This window comes from Bidens hawaiensis, unplaced genomic scaffold (assembly GCF_021521415.1).
Source record: "Bidens hawaiensis isolate Kalapana, Puna unplaced genomic scaffold, B.hawaiensis_p1.1 tig00003653_1, whole genome shotgun sequence".
NCBI classification, from domain to species: Eukaryota; Viridiplantae; Streptophyta; class Magnoliopsida; order Asterales; family Asteraceae; genus Bidens; species Bidens hawaiensis.
Genome location: NW_027491209.1, coordinates 2,102,006 through 2,118,212, shown reverse-complemented (window position 1 = coordinate 2,118,212; position 16,207 = coordinate 2,102,006).

Here is a 16,207-nt window from a genome sequence, read left to right as displayed (position 1 = left end):
CAAGTTTTCAAGCTCTCGTGCTTCTATGAAAGCTAGATACAGTTCCTATATCACAAACCAAGCAAATTTCATCAACATAACAGCCCCTTAACTTAGTCTTTCAGCTAGGGTGTAAAAACGAACTTTTGAGCCGTAAAAATGCTGTTTCAATCCTCTAATCCGTGTTTATGGACAAAAAAAACTATCAAACCAGGTTCCTTACCATGTGTATGATCAAAACATGTATATAGACCATTTTTAGGATTTTTACATGGTTAGGAATGATTTTTGGCAATTAAATCATGTTTATATGATATTAAACTTCTTTAAACAAAGCTTAAATGATTCAAACATGGAAAATTACCTTAGGGTTTGAGGTTCTTAATTAAGAGAAGCAGCAGATAGTTAGGTTTCTGGAAAGTTTGGATGTTAAAATATCTAGGAAGGTTACTTAACAAGTTAAAGAAAAAAAAATATATTGTTAAGGGGGTTGGCGGCCGCAATGCATTGGGCCACCCCCTTGGCCCAAATTTAGCCCAAAACTCTAAGTTTGCCGGCCCAAACGTGAAAGCCCAAATTCAATTTTATTTCGTGTTCGGTTTTTAGCGCGAAAATTTATAAAAACATACTATACGTTTGTAAAAATCGAAAATCTTTTCACAGATCGCTTAAAACATTTCAAATAAAAGTTTGGTAAATCATTTTCGGCTAAGCGGATGATACAATGCTTGGTTTATAACTATCTTTCGCATTTAAATCTATAGCGGGTAGTTAAACGAGCAGATTTTCGTTTAACTTGTTTGCTATCAAACTAAGGCCATAATACCACACTTAGCATATATTAATCGTATATCACTTATAGATGCCCCCCCGGTGATATCTGGGTCATAACCATGCCCGTTCGGTTAATCGTTCGATCGTTACGTAATAAGCGTTTAATCGTTAAATCGGTAACTACGTACTGAGGTGTATCTAGTTTTGGCTCAAATCTCCCAACATTGACTTTCTAATCCAATCCAGTACCTGAAAAACATGTTAAAACGAGTCCACTATAAATAGTTGGTGAGTTTCACGAGTTTCAAGAAATCAGTTGTGCGTACAACAATCACAGTTTGTAAATACGCAAGTATGTATGTTTGTACGTTCACAAGTACGTTTGTTTGTATGTTTATAATGTAATTATGCTAAGCTACAGTTAAGCCTTGACTGACTATGTTGCGTGCATTCATTTCCCATGCCCAGTCAACCACTTTGGCTCCCTTCTGCCCACAACATGCCCCGGTAGCTATGTCAAACACTACATAGCCTGTTTGTATAAGTATGGCCATGTGCAAACGGCGCTCTGTGACACGGAAACTAGGCCTATTCCCTTTGGGTTTGTCAAATCAATAGTACTATTCACAAGCCACCGGCTCGAAGTTAATCACTGTGTTCGTGGGGACTTTCGTGTGTTAGTACTTAGATAATTCCCATCATCAAACAATTCAAAGTATATAGGTATGTATCAACTTGTTTTTCACCCCAAAAGTTCGTAAAATAGTTTAAAAGTGGGGTCGTGAAACTCACGGTTTAGAAGATAATCAGCACAGTGGTACAATGTAAGTTCACAGTCGTTTTGACTCATTCACTGGTCCCTATAATGAATATTATAATAATATTAACATTTTAATATTATTATAACATAAATACTAAAATGGGTTGTGTATCTAATCTGGGTATAGCTGTTACGCCCAAAAAGTGTCAATAGGCTTAGGTTGTGATGTTGTTCGATGTCTAATACTTAAAATTGAACTTGGCTCAGTTTCCCCGTTTTCGTAGCTGGGCCAAGTTGTTCGTTCACGCGTTCGGAAAACATTTATGGGGATGTAAGCTTGGGTAAATGTGTGGGTCTATAAAATGATTAAGTGTTAAAGAAAGATTACACATTGGGGTTCTAGATTCGCTACGGGGCTCCTTTCCATTTATTCAGTTTGATTTTAGAAAAACATGCACAATCTATCCAAATTGTCTGAGTTTCTCATAAAAAGTTCGTTTTTACTTAATTAATCCAAAAATATAAATTTTGATAACTCTTGGTATTCTGATATTCCAACATGTTCGTTAATCGCGAACTCGTCGGTTTTTATCAGAATTAAATTTGTTTAATCTTTAGATTAGCACAATTAATTATTCGTTAATCCATAAATTATGAAAATTTACCCACTTATCAATTAAAATATGTAGATTTTTATAAAAATATTTTTGAAATTATTTACTGAATCATTAATTTATAAAAATTCGGCATTACCTTTGCGGTTTTTGCGCATTTTCGCCTTCTTAATTCAATTTCCGGGTTCTTACGCTTCTACATAAGCTAGGTACAGGTCCTATATCACAAACCAAGCGTGTATCATCAATAAAACAACCTTTTAACTTAGGGATTCGTTTAGGGCTTTAAACCGAACATTTGAACCGTAAACACGTCGTTTAAACCTTCTAATCCTTGTTTATGGCCAAAAAACTTATCAAAATAGGTTTCTAACCATGTGTTTGATCAAAATATGTTTTTGGTCAATTTTTAGGAATTTTAATGGTTAGAAGTGATTTTTGGTAATCAAACTATGTTTATATGAAATCAAACATGATAAAACATGTATAAAATGATCAAAACCAAGGATTTACCTTAAGGTTCTAGTTTGGAAAGATGAAGAACAGTTTGAAGCTGCTTCATGGTGAAGATATTTGTTATTTGGATGAGTTTTAAAGTATAAATGTAACATCCCGAAATTTCCAAAATGATATTAATTATATTACTTAATAATAGAGGGAAAGTTGACTCGGGTTCGGGAAATAAATAATAGAGTAGGAGTTGGTATGAGTCGGGCTAGTGTTAGATTAATTGAGATGGGTTAAATGAGAATGGGCCTTAGGTCCATGGGCTTTAAGGGATATAAATATCCCCTAAACCACCATAAAACCCTAAACCTCATCTCTTTCCATTCTAATCTCTACACATTCAAAACACACACACCATAAACGAGCAGGATCCGAGAGAGAGTAAACGTTAGTTGGTGCTAGATCGTCGTGACGAACCAAAGCAACAAGACCAGCTCGTGTTCGTAAGTTCGACTCGTTCAAGGTACGTTTATGGTTAGAAATCGTTCGTATAGGTTCGGTTTGATTTGAGAAATGGTAGATCTGAGTTTGTATGGTAAAAACGAATCCAACAAAGCTAAACTTACTGAAAATGGTTATGATTTGATGGGTTAATCGATTGATAAAAAGGACCCGTAACCTATATGCCTAAATCGCACCCTCTAAACATCGATGTTAGGTCGATTTGATAGTTGGGGTTTGTAGGCGCTGGTCAGACGATTCCATGGGTACCTAAATCGAGTTATTTGGTGAAGGAACGAAGGATTTAAGAGCAAACAGAACCTGCAGACGACAACTTCGCCTGCAAGCTAAGTTCGCCTGATGAACTTCGCATAAAGCTAAGTTCGCCTAACGTTTAACTTCGCCTAAAGCTAAGTTCGCCTAAGGTTTAACTTCGCCTAAAGCTAAGTTCGCCTATGGTTTAACTTCGCCTAAAGCTAAGTTCGCCTAAGGTTTAACTTCGCCTAAAGCTAAGTTCGCCTAAGGTTTAAATTCGCCTAAAGCTAAGTTCGCTTAAGGTTTAACTTCGCCTAAAGTTAAGTTCGCTTAGAAAATAAATTAAAAACCTAATGGAAAATGTGTTAAGACAGTTAATGTAAATAAAATTTTTCCAAGCTCGACCCCAGCCAGGGGCTCTGCCCCTTGGACCCTGCTAGGGGCTGCCGCCCCTAGACCCCGCTGCCAGGGGCGCTGCCCCCGGACCCCCGTTCGTTGTGGGTAGTAGTTAAGACTGGAAAGATGATATGAGTAGTGATAGTTGTTTGATACGTGTACTTGTTATACAGTCAGCCGTGCACAGCTGAAGAAAGGGATTACGATTAACGGGGAACGTAACCGTGTTCAGGTGAGTTTCTAGCCCCATTCCTTGTTATGTTTTCGGGGCTGTGTGCATACTCGATGTGTTGTTAATACATTTATCCTAAGTGATAAGTGTATGTCATATGTGATATGTGTGATAGATATGAATGATTGTTTGTCGGTACGCGAACGATCTTCGGATATTGCGCGTACTGTCAGGTTAAAAATAAAGGTACGAATATTATATATCAAAGATGTATGAATATTTCAAATGAATACTTGTCGGGGCGTGAACGATCTTCGGATATTGCACGTAACGTCAAGGGGTATGGTTGTTAAATGAATGAGGTAAGGAATGCCTAGAGTGTTCTTATGTTATAATGTAAGTATGTGTATATAGGTACACGAATGGCATGTGAGTTCTACGTTCGACATAGTAAGTTAGGATGGCAAATCCCTCTAGCTTCTGTCGGACATAGACTCGGCGGGTGATGGCGTAGTTAAGGACTGCGAGCCTTATACATGAAGTAGATGATATATGTAAACGTAGATAAGGACTGCGAACCTTATACGTAATGTAGATAGGCGTCAGCATAGGAAAGGACTGTGAACCTTATACGTGCTGTATTTATAGCATAGGGGAGGACTGCGAACCTCGTACGTGCTATGAATTAGGTTGCAACATAGGGAAGGACTGCGAACCTTGTACGTGTTGTGGATGTATTTCAGCATAGGAAAGGACTGTGAACCTTATACGTGCTGATTTTGTAGCACAGGGGAGGACTGCGAACCTCGTACGTGCTATGAATTAGGTTGCAACATAGGGAAGGACTGTGAACCTTGTACGTGTTGTGGATGTACTATGGTATAGGGAAGGACCGCGATCCTTGTACGTACCATAAATGGTGAACATAGGTAAGGACTGCGAACCTTGTACGTGTTCATGACCTTGAGTACAGGTATAGACGGTGAACAATGAACGTACTCTCGGTAGACTGAGGTTAGTGATTGTAGATATGTATGTATGTATGGTAGCAAGTATGTATGTAGAACAAAAGGGTAACTAGTGAAGTATGGATATGTATATACAGATATGTATGTATGTGTATGTATTGTATGGCGTTCGATTAACTAGAACTCACTCAGCGTAGCTGACTTTTAGTATGCACGCAGGTGAGCTGATTATAGAGTTAGCATGAGGATGACACACGGTATGGATTGAACGGCTGGCATCTGAAGAAAGAAGTAAAGATGTTTTAAATATAAAGTTTTGTGTTATGGTATCAAAGAAAAGATTTAATGTTTTGTAACAAATGATTGATGTTTTATATTCCGCGAAAAGTTTTAATAAACTCTGATTTGAAGAACTGTGTTTATGAGTAAATCCGACGCTAAAGTAGGGTCACCGGGTTCGGGGCCTTACAATAAATAACCAAGATATATAAAAAACAGTCTTCTTTGGCGGGCCGGAAGGTGTAGGGCCCCTTTTTGGCCCATTTGCCTCATTTTGCATGCCTGGATGTGAAATTCCGAGTCCCCGTTTAATTTGGGTTCAGTTTTTGTTAAGAAAAATATATCGGGTGCGACAAACAGCGCGAAAACGAGTGTTTGTCGGCCATTTTTGTGTAAATTTATAAAAGCAGACTATTTGTTTGTAAAAATCAAAAAGATTTTCACTTATCACTTAAAACATCCCAAATAAGTGTTTTGTAAGTCTTTTCTGGCTTAACGGATGATAAAATACTTGTTTTGTAACTATCTTTCACGTTTAAATCCATAGCGGGTAGTTAAACGAGTATTTTTCGTTTAATTCGTTTGCTATCGAACTAGGGCCATAATATTAATATGTTGGCTTATATTCAACGCATATCGCTTATAGATGCCCCCTCCCCGAGATATCTGGGTCATAAGCAGACCCGTTTGGTTATTTGTTCGTTCCTTACGCCATAAGAAATTAAAACGCTTATTGGATTTCTGAATACTGAGGTGTATCCAATTTTGTCATGAATGTCACAATAACATCAACAGGCTTGTGTATGATTGGATAATTGCCTTTCTATCTTTCATTTGGAGAGATTTGTAAGGGAACATACCTTAATCTTCAAATGTATCACCACATCAGACTTAGCATGATCATTATGTTTGTATCACTTTGGCAACTACACATCATGGAAAGCTACTATACAATGTCAATTATTGTACTTCAAGCCTGTTAAGCCTATAATTCATGTGTTAGATGACTTAATCAATTTTCTATCATTTCCCATAAGGTTGGATACTCTCTCTATCTTAAAATTCTTTAAGCTTCTATAAAGCTTATAACTGAATAATCTTATCATTTCTCTTAGGAGATCACCAAAAACAGTTTGCTCAGTTTAAAAATCATTAATTGTTTTTAAAAAATCTCTTGAAAATTCATTTCATATTGATTTTAAAAACAACTTTGTCTTTCACAAATGATCTATTTTGACTTACAAACATTTCAATAATTTCAGACATGACTCATTCAATCTGACACATTCGTTCAAAATGAATGATGTTTCACTTAAGCACATTTCAATAACCGAATATTTGAATCAATGATCCCAAGAGTATATCCTTTCAAAGTAGGTGATTCAAACTTACCAATCCTAATCTCATCATGCAAACAGTCATGCACTCACTTATAGATAACAATTCAAACAAACAAGTTTCAGGTGATCACAGCATAGTATCTAAATATGACAAACTGAAAATTTTTCTTACTTTTTCAGACACTCATCACGACTTGACTCAAATTTTCGGGACGAAAATTCTTTAACATGGGAATGATGTGACAATCGTCAATTTCAGGTTAACTCCATTAACTCAACTCCGTCAATTCAAACTTAAGATCATTGAATCTATAACGCACACCTCATTACATTTAAACTAGGGTTTAAATGACGCTTAACACTTACTACATGTGTAGTCTTTCGGGAATTGCACCGAAACGCAAACTAGTTGACACAAACGATTGGTGAATAAACGAAAAAACGTCAAAACAGTAATTTTGTGATAATTATGTGTTAGACTTATGTGTTATGTGATAACATCGTTATAAACACTAACTCAAGATGTAAACAAGTTAGTTTAAGCTAGATAAGTAATACTTAGAAGTGGAGGGGCCAAAGTGTAACATGTAGTATTATAAATAATAATAATAATAAACCCTAACTTATTATTATTCTCCCCACACAAATCCCGATCGGAAACCCCCCCCCCCCTTGCTCCTTGGCTGCCGTCACTTATACACACACATACAACTAGGATTTCAAGCTTTTGATTGAAGATTAAGGTGCTAGGAAGGTATAATCGACTATCCTATGCATCCTTTATACTTGATTTAGATGTTTAATGGGTTAATTGAAAACCCTAGATGGCCGATTCTATGTGTGTATGAAATTAATATGATTGTTGTTGATTTGATGATGATTTGATAACTAGATTGGATATTGTTACATGTTATTTGTTGTGTCTTTGAATTGAGTTCAAACAAAAACCCTAATCATGTATGTAATGTGTAATTGATGTGCATGGATAGTGTTTATGGAGTCTAGAGTGTTATATGAATGCATGATGGTCCATAGATAGTTAATATGTTGAGTTTGAATGCAAACAGTTTCTGGACAGACTGTGTTATTGATGTTTAATTGACTGTGACGAAGTGTAAATGTGAACATTGGTTGAGATTATTGATATTACAGTAAACTAGGTTGAGTCTAGTTTCTAAAGAATATAAATTTGCAATTTTTGGACGTGTAGAAGTTAACTTTTATGATTTTACAAAAACGTTGTGCAAAGCTGAGCTGTTAGACCTGCTGTTAGGTTGTTTTGTAAATGTTATATCTCATGAACTACGAGACCAATTTGATTGGTTCCACTTCTGGAAGTTGAAATATTGAGTTAGAAACCTAACCCAAGTGGTCTTGCTTTTATTGGATTTTTCGTTTAACGGGAATTTCAAATAACATTTCGTTGCGCATGAATTTGACTGTTATGAGTTTGCTGTAATTATTTGATGATTGTGAGAAACCTATGTGGAATAAAAATATAATAAAACATGTTCTGGAAACCTACGACATATATGCTTTTGTGATGATTTTTGGTAAATTAATTGTGATGCTATGATCGGTGAGATAGTACAATCTTTCAAGTAGAATTTCTGTCTCGGTGAAACTAACTGCTGAATTTGGTGAAAATGCATGAAACATGATACTTGCTATATAATTGTTATGTTTTGACCAAATTGCCCTTGCGGGGAATAATTGCTAATTGATTGTCATGATTTGACCAAATTACCCTTGTGGGGAATAATGACTAGTTAATTGTTATGTGTTGACCAAATTGCCCTTACGGGGAGTAATTGCTAGTGATGTACTTTATGAATACATGACACGAAAATACTTGCTTACACATGTAATGTATCACAACTACACTTGTTAAAGTCACACACGATCCACAAACGAAACACGAAACATGTTATGTGTAGGTATTATGTGCCGGGTGTAGAGTCTCGATAATATTCCGACACTTAGAAAAATCTCTTTGTTCTTTTAGAACGCTAGAGAGAGTTTTTCTTTGACGCGCATCTTGGTGATTTAATTTGGGAATTTCTTCTCAAACAGTGAGTTTCACTTTCCCCTTTTAAACTTTTTAAACGCTTTTCTCTTGGGGGAGATAACATACTCCGAAAACGCATTTTAAGATTTTGTTAATATAGATTATATATCACTTGTAAAGACTAAGTGGCAAACGCAATAACTAAAGTTCTTCATAACATCGAACCGGTTAATATTTGGATAATAGCGAGTCACTGTTGAGTAGTACTACTGGGTTTGACAAACCCCACCCAACGCTAAACTCGACTGGAGGTCGAGTGGGTGTAATCTTGGCTAAACACATACCATGGTCTGGATGACCTGGTGGCAAGCCAAATGATAAACAGTCAGCTTCGGTGTCGAACACTTAGTGATACTTGTTTTATAGGCTAGCTACCTATAGATATATAATTGACATAACACTATCTGGTAACGCAAAACGCTGTAACGCAAAACGCTGAACGCAAACGCTAAACATTTATTTTTATATAAACTTGTGAACTCACCAACCTTGTGTTGACACTTTTAGTATGTTATTCTCAGGTAGCCGAGGCGGGCGCGCGGTATAGGATCATGCATGGTTTTTGAACATTCTGATATGCAAACATGTTTTAACTATTATTACTTGGGTTTTTAAGTCGTCCTGCGTGACATAACTTTTGTCTTTGGTTTTTACGCTTCCGCACTTATTTTCATTTAAACGTTTTAATGGTTTGATTATAACTAATGATTCCGATCCTGTTAGTTCACACCCTCTAACGTACAAGTATTCGTACACTTTATTTCAGATAAGAACGTATGGTTGTTATATATATAAATACACAATCAGTATTATCTTTCACACACATATATTGCGAGTTTTACCTATTCGCACGTTCTGCGACTTCTGCCCGAACTTCCTCGTACAAGCAAGTCTGTTATTATGTTCCTGACCACAATAACCCACTTGCCCTACAAGTTCATCCCCGCATCCATCAGTATATAATATTAAATTATTATTTAATTATTTTCCCAGAGTTAATCGAGCCTACGGTTATATTTTAGGTACCCTAAGGGATCACCTAATCCTTTATATCCAATGGCTCTGATACCAACTTCTGTCAAACCCCGACTAGGAAAATGCGGAAGCGTAAAACGGGAATGTAACAAACACCTCTGGTATCAATAACATTGTTTATAAGGAAACATTACAAACAAATTTATATTGTATTATATTGATCTATCTTTGATTACAAACTAGGTGTTACAACAAAATATGCTCGTAAGCTATTCTACTCGTACTAGTAACCTTACGTCTATTCACACCGCATCGATCACGTTTAGTAACAGATAGCACAAAATCACGGATTTTCCAACTTCGGTATCACACCTGAAAAAGCACATTTAAAATGGGTCAACTACACGAGTTAGTGAGATTCACGAATTTCAAGAAAACAAGTATGCGTACTCACAAGTCATAATTTGTATATACGGATGTAAGTATATATTTACGTATATATGTGATGTAATTATGCTAAGCTACAGTGAAGCCTGGACTGTTCGTGCTGTGTGCCTCCATTTCCCACGCTCAATCAACCACTGTGGCTCCCCTTCCGCCCACATTATGCCCCAAGTAGCTATGTCTAACACTACATAGCCGGTTCATATAATTATGGACATGTGCAAACGGGATAACTGGATGTTCATAGTAGTAAATTTGGCTTGGTTATTTCCTAAGACACGATGGGCCGGATCATAAGATACCCGAGGGGATAACTAAGTATTTAAATGTTTTGTGTCAGCGTGCTCACCAGCATGTGTTAGACTTATGTGTTATGTGATAACATCGTTATAAACACTAACTCAAGATGTAAACAAGTTAGTTTAAGCTAGATAAGTAATACTTAGAAGTGGAGGGGCCAAAGTGTAACATGTAGTATTATAAATAATAATAATAATAATAATAATAATAATAATAATAATAATAATAATAATAAACCCTAACTTATTATTATTCTCCCCACACAAATCCCGATCGGAAACCCCCCCCCCCTGGCTCCTTGGCTGCCGTAACTTATACACACATACAACTAGGATTTCAAGCTTTTGATTGAAGATTAAGGTGCTAGGAAGGTATTATCGACTATCCTATGCATCCTTTATACTGGATTTTGATGTTTAATGGGTTAATTGAAAACCCTAGATGGCCGATTCTATGTGTGTATGAAATTAATATGATTGTTGTTGATTTGATGATGATTTGATAACTAGATTGGATATTGTTACATGTTAATTGTTGTGTCTTTGAATTGAGTTCAAACAAAAACCCTAATCATGTATGTAATGTGTAATTGATGTGCATGGATAGTGTTTATGGAGTCTAGAGTGTTATATGAATGCATGATGGTCCATAGATAGTTAATATGTTGAGTTTGGATGCAAACAGTTTCTGGACAGATTGTGTTATTGATGTTTAATTGACTGTAACGAAGTGTAAATGTGAAAATTGGTTGAGATTATTGATACTACAGTAAACTAGGTTGAGTCTAGTTTCTAAAGAATATAAATTTGAAATTTTTAGACGTGTAGAAGTTAACTTTTATGATTTTACAAAAACGTTGTGCAAAGCTGAGCTGTTAGACCTGCTGTTGGGTTGTTTTGTAAATGTTATATCTCATGAACTACGAGACCAATTGGGTTGGTTCCACTTCTGGAAGTTGACTTATTGAGTTAGGAACCTAACCCAAGTTGTCTTGCATTTATTGGATTTTTCGTTTAACGGGAATTTCAAATAACATTGTGTTGCGCATGAATTTGACTGTTATGAGTTTGCTGTAATGATTTGATGATTGTGAGAAACCTATGTGGAATAAAAATATAATAAAATATGTTCTGGAAACCTAAGACATATATGCTTTTATGATGATTTTTGGTAAATTAATTGTGATGCTATGATCGGTGAGATAGTACAATCTTTCAAGTAGAATTTCTGTCTCGGTGAAACTAGCTGCTGAATTTGGTGAAAATGCATGAAACATGATACTTGCTATATAATTGTTATGTTTTGACCAAATTGCCCTTGCGGGGAATAATTGCTAATTGATTTTCATGATTTGACCAAATTACCCTCGTAGGGAATAATGACTAGTTAATTGTTATGTGTTGACCAAATTGCCCTTACGGGGAGTAATTGCTAGTGATGTACTTTATGAATACATGACACGAAAATACTTGCTTACACATGTAATGTATCACAACTACACTTGTTAAAGTCACACACGATCCACAAACGAAACACGAAACATGTTATGTGCATAGGTATTATGTGCCGGGTCTAGAGACTCGATAATATTCCGACACTTAGAAAAATCTCTTTGTTGTTTTAGAACGCTAGAGAGAGTTTTTCTGTGACGCGCAACTTGGTGATTTAATTTGGGAATTTCTTCGCAAACAGTGAGTTTCACTTTCCCCTTTTAAACTTTTTAAACGCTTTTCTCTTGGGGGAGATAACAAACTCCGAAAACGCATTTTAAGATTTTGTTAATATAGATTATATATCACTTGTAAAGACTAAGTGGCAAACGCAATAACTAAAGTCCTTCATAACATCGAACCGGTTAATATTTGGATAATAGCGAGTCACTGTTGAGTAGTACTACTGGGTTTGACAAACCCCACCCAACGCTAAACTCGACTGGAGGTCGAGTGGGTGTAATCTTGACTAAACACATACCATGTTCTGGATGACCTGGTGGCAAGGCAAATGATAAACAGTCATCTTCGGTGTCGAACACTTAGTGATACTTGTTTTATAGGCTAGCTACCTATAGATATATAATTGACATAACACTATCTGGTAACGCAAAACGCTGTAACGCAAAACGCTGAACGCAAACGTTAAACATTTATTTTTATATAAACTTGTGAACTCACCAACCTTGTGTTGACACTTTTAGTATGTTATTCTCAGGTAGCCGAGGCGGGCGCGCGGTATAGGATCATGCATGGTTTTTGAACATTCTGATATGCAAACATGTTTTAACTATTATTACTTGGGTTTTTAGGTCGTCCTGCGTGACGTAACTTTTGTCTTTGGTTTTTACGCTTCCGCACTTATTTTCATTTAAACGTTTTTATGGTTTGATTATAACTAATGATTCCGATCCTGTTAGTTCACACCCTCTAACGGTAAAACTACGTTAGTGGATTTTGAGGGTGTGACAGATTGGTATCAGAGCCATTGGTTATAGCGAACTAGAGGCTGCATGCATACTAGACTATAACCGCGACGACCCATTAGTTATAATGATACGCACTGCATAGATTTGGGTAGTCTTTGTTATCCTATATCTTTACCTCTTTCACTCATACCCGCGCGCATACACGGCTTACCTGTAGGAATGTCGACGTTGCCACCCTCATCGTCATCTGATCCGATGACTCATGCTCACGGGAAGTAACCGCAGTTACCTACCGCATCGCCACCCCGAGTAGTCCCGGAACTCGAAGCTCCCGCACCGAAGAGGTATCGCTTATCCGGAAGCATGTACGAAAACGAAGTTAGTTGGGATTGGTACCCTAATATGATCATGCGTATGGTCTATCATGAACAAGTTCTCCCGCTACCCCACCCGAACCATCCTTCTTACCCCAACACCCTACCACCCATAACCGAATCTGTAGAGCGAGTTCTCGCAGCTGTTGTTTCATGCTTGGAGCGTGACGTGGGTTACATGCGCTATACGAGAGCGAACGTTTCCGGACTGTTAAAAGACGGAATCGAGACTAAGGAGGAAATCGCCCGCATGGCAGCGGCAATGAAGGAAATACAAGAGGCTAGTGATCAACAGATGAAGATTATGAGAAAGATGCAAGCCGAGATGATAGACTTGCAAGAGCAACTTCAAGTAGCAAGAACCCGAACCGAGATAGCTTTAGAGCGTTGCGATGTCTTACAAATGCAAATTGCTTAGAACACAGCCGAACCTGAGGCAGAGCCTGAGGAAGGGCCTGAAGAGGAACTCGAAGAAGATCCTGAAGAGGAGCCTGAGGAAGATCCCGAGGAGGAACCCGAAGAGGAACCGGAGGAAGAACCGGCTGAGCCGGAGGCACACTCAGAGGTGTCCTCAAACGATGACATATGAGAATGATAACACCTAGATGTCTGGAAGAAACGCTGGACACGGACGTGGTAACATCAACTTGACTGCAGCAGAACTCCAAACTCTGCTGAACGACCATGCGGCGGCCGCTCTAGCCGCACATGTTCAGAACCAAGCTGGAGGTCCAATTGGAATTTGTACCTTCAAGAATTACCTTGACTGCAAGCCCAGTACGTTTAAGGGCACCGAGGGAGCTATAGGCTTCCTGCGTTGGGCTGAGAAGGCTGAGTCGGCGTTTGAGATGTGTAATTGTCCCCCTGCCAGCAGAGTCAAATTCGCTGCTGGAACACTTGAGGATTCTGCTCTCACTTGGTGGAATTCGAACGTGAAGATCCTTGGATTGGAACTGGCTAACGCTATGAACTGGGAGGAGTTCAAAAACATGATGCGAGAGGAGTACTGTCCGAGAGAGGAGATTTCAAAGTTGGAGTCAGAATTTTGGTCGCTGAAGATGGTGGGCTCAGAAATCGAAGCCTACACTACCCGTTCTCACGAGTTAGCGGTGATGTGTCCGCGGATGGTAGATCCGCCGAGTAAGAGGATTGAAATGTATATTGATGGGTTAGCACCGCAGATTCAGGGCATGGTGACGTCTTCCAGACCAGCCACGATTCAACAAGCGATCTGTTTAGCTCATAAACTGACGGATCAAGCAGTGACCCAAGGTGCGTTACCACCTAGGGGTTCAACCATCAAAGCCCGTGACAACCCAAGTACTGACAACAACATCAACAGCAACCCGAGCAGCGAAAAAAGAAAGTTTGACAACACCAGATCCTCATCCTCGAATCCCCCACAGCAACAACACTACCGTAAGCCCGAATTCACTCGGAGCTTCAACAATCAGGGTCACAACAACAATAACAACGTTAGCGGGCAGGGTTTGAGCGGATATGCTGGGAAATATCCGAAGTGCAACAGGTGCAACTATCATCATGCTGGCCCGTGTGACCGTGTCAAGTGTCAGAGATGCGGAAAAATGGGTCACCAGGCAAAGAAATGTAGAGGAGACCTTGCGGCAAAGGGTGCTTCTAAACCACCCATGACAACCAAGGGATGTTTTGAGTGTGGACAAGAGGGACATTTTAAGAAAGACTGCCCTAAGCTGAAACAGAACGACAACAATGGAGGTAATGGAAGTGGCAGTGGTGGTGGAAACAATGGAAAAGGAAGAGCTTTTGTTATTGGGTCGGGTCAAGCCCGCAATGATCCGTACGTGGTGACTGGTAAGTTCCCTGTGAACGATTGTTTTGCTTTTGTATTGTTTGACACTGGAGCTGATAGGAGTTTTGTGTCGAAAGCCTTTAGTCAGCTCTTAGACCTAACTCCAACTCCGTTAGATGCTAAGTTTCCTGTTGAACTAGCTGACGGTAAGACTATAGTAACGACTCATGTACTTGCGGGATGTAAGTTGAAACTGTCAGGTCATGTTTTTCATATCGACCTTATTCCTTTTACGCTTAGTAGTTTCGATGTCGTGGTCGGCATGGACTGGTTATCCGAGAACCGAGCTTAGATTATATGTCACAACAAGATAGTCCACATTACTACCCCTTCAGGCGAGATCATTTCGATCCGAGGTGAGAGAAGCGGCATGACCACCAGCGTCATTACCCTCATGAAGGCGCAGAAGTATCTACGAAAGGGTCACCCGGCAATTTTGGCGCAGATTGTTGAGAAACCCGCGGAGGAGAAGATAATTGAAGATATACCGATTGTGCGAGATTTCCGGAAGTTTTCCCGGAGGATTTGCCTGGACTCCCTCCTATTCGACAAGTCGAATTCCAAATCGAGTTGACACCCGGTGCAGCACCCATAGCACGAGCCCGTATCGGCTCGCACCGGCGGAGCTTCAGGAACTGTCCACTCAGTTGCAAGATTTGTTGGATAAGGGTTTTATCCGACCTAGCTCATCGCCATGGGGAGCCCCTGTCTTATTTGTCAGAAAGAAGGACAGGACTTTCCGCATGTGTATCGACTACCGGGAGTTGAACAAGGTGACGGTCAAGAACCGTTATCCTTTACCCCAAATTGATGATCTGTTTTACCAGCTCCAAGGATCGAGTTATTACTCGAAAATCGATCTGCGATCTGGTTACCATCAACTAAGAGTGCGCGAAGAAGATATTTCAAAGACGGCTTTCAGAACACGGTATGGTCATAACGAGTTTTCAGTTATGCCTTTTGGCCTAACCAACGCACCAGCCGTATTTATGGATCTCATGAATCGAGTATGCAAGGCGTACCTCGACAAGTTTGTGATTGTTTTCATTGATGATATTCTCGTCTACTCCAAGAAAGAGGCTGACCATGAAGAGCACTTGAGGTTAATTTTGGAATTATTGAAGAAGGAACAACTGTATGCTAAACTCTCGAAATGTGAGTTTTGGCTTCCCGAGGTTCACTTTTTAGGACATGTGATCAACGAGAATGGTATCCATGTCGATCCCGGTAAGGTAGAGGCCATCAAAAACTGGGAAGCACCTAAGACTCCGACTGAGGTGCGGCAATTCTTAGGACTGGCCGGCTACTACC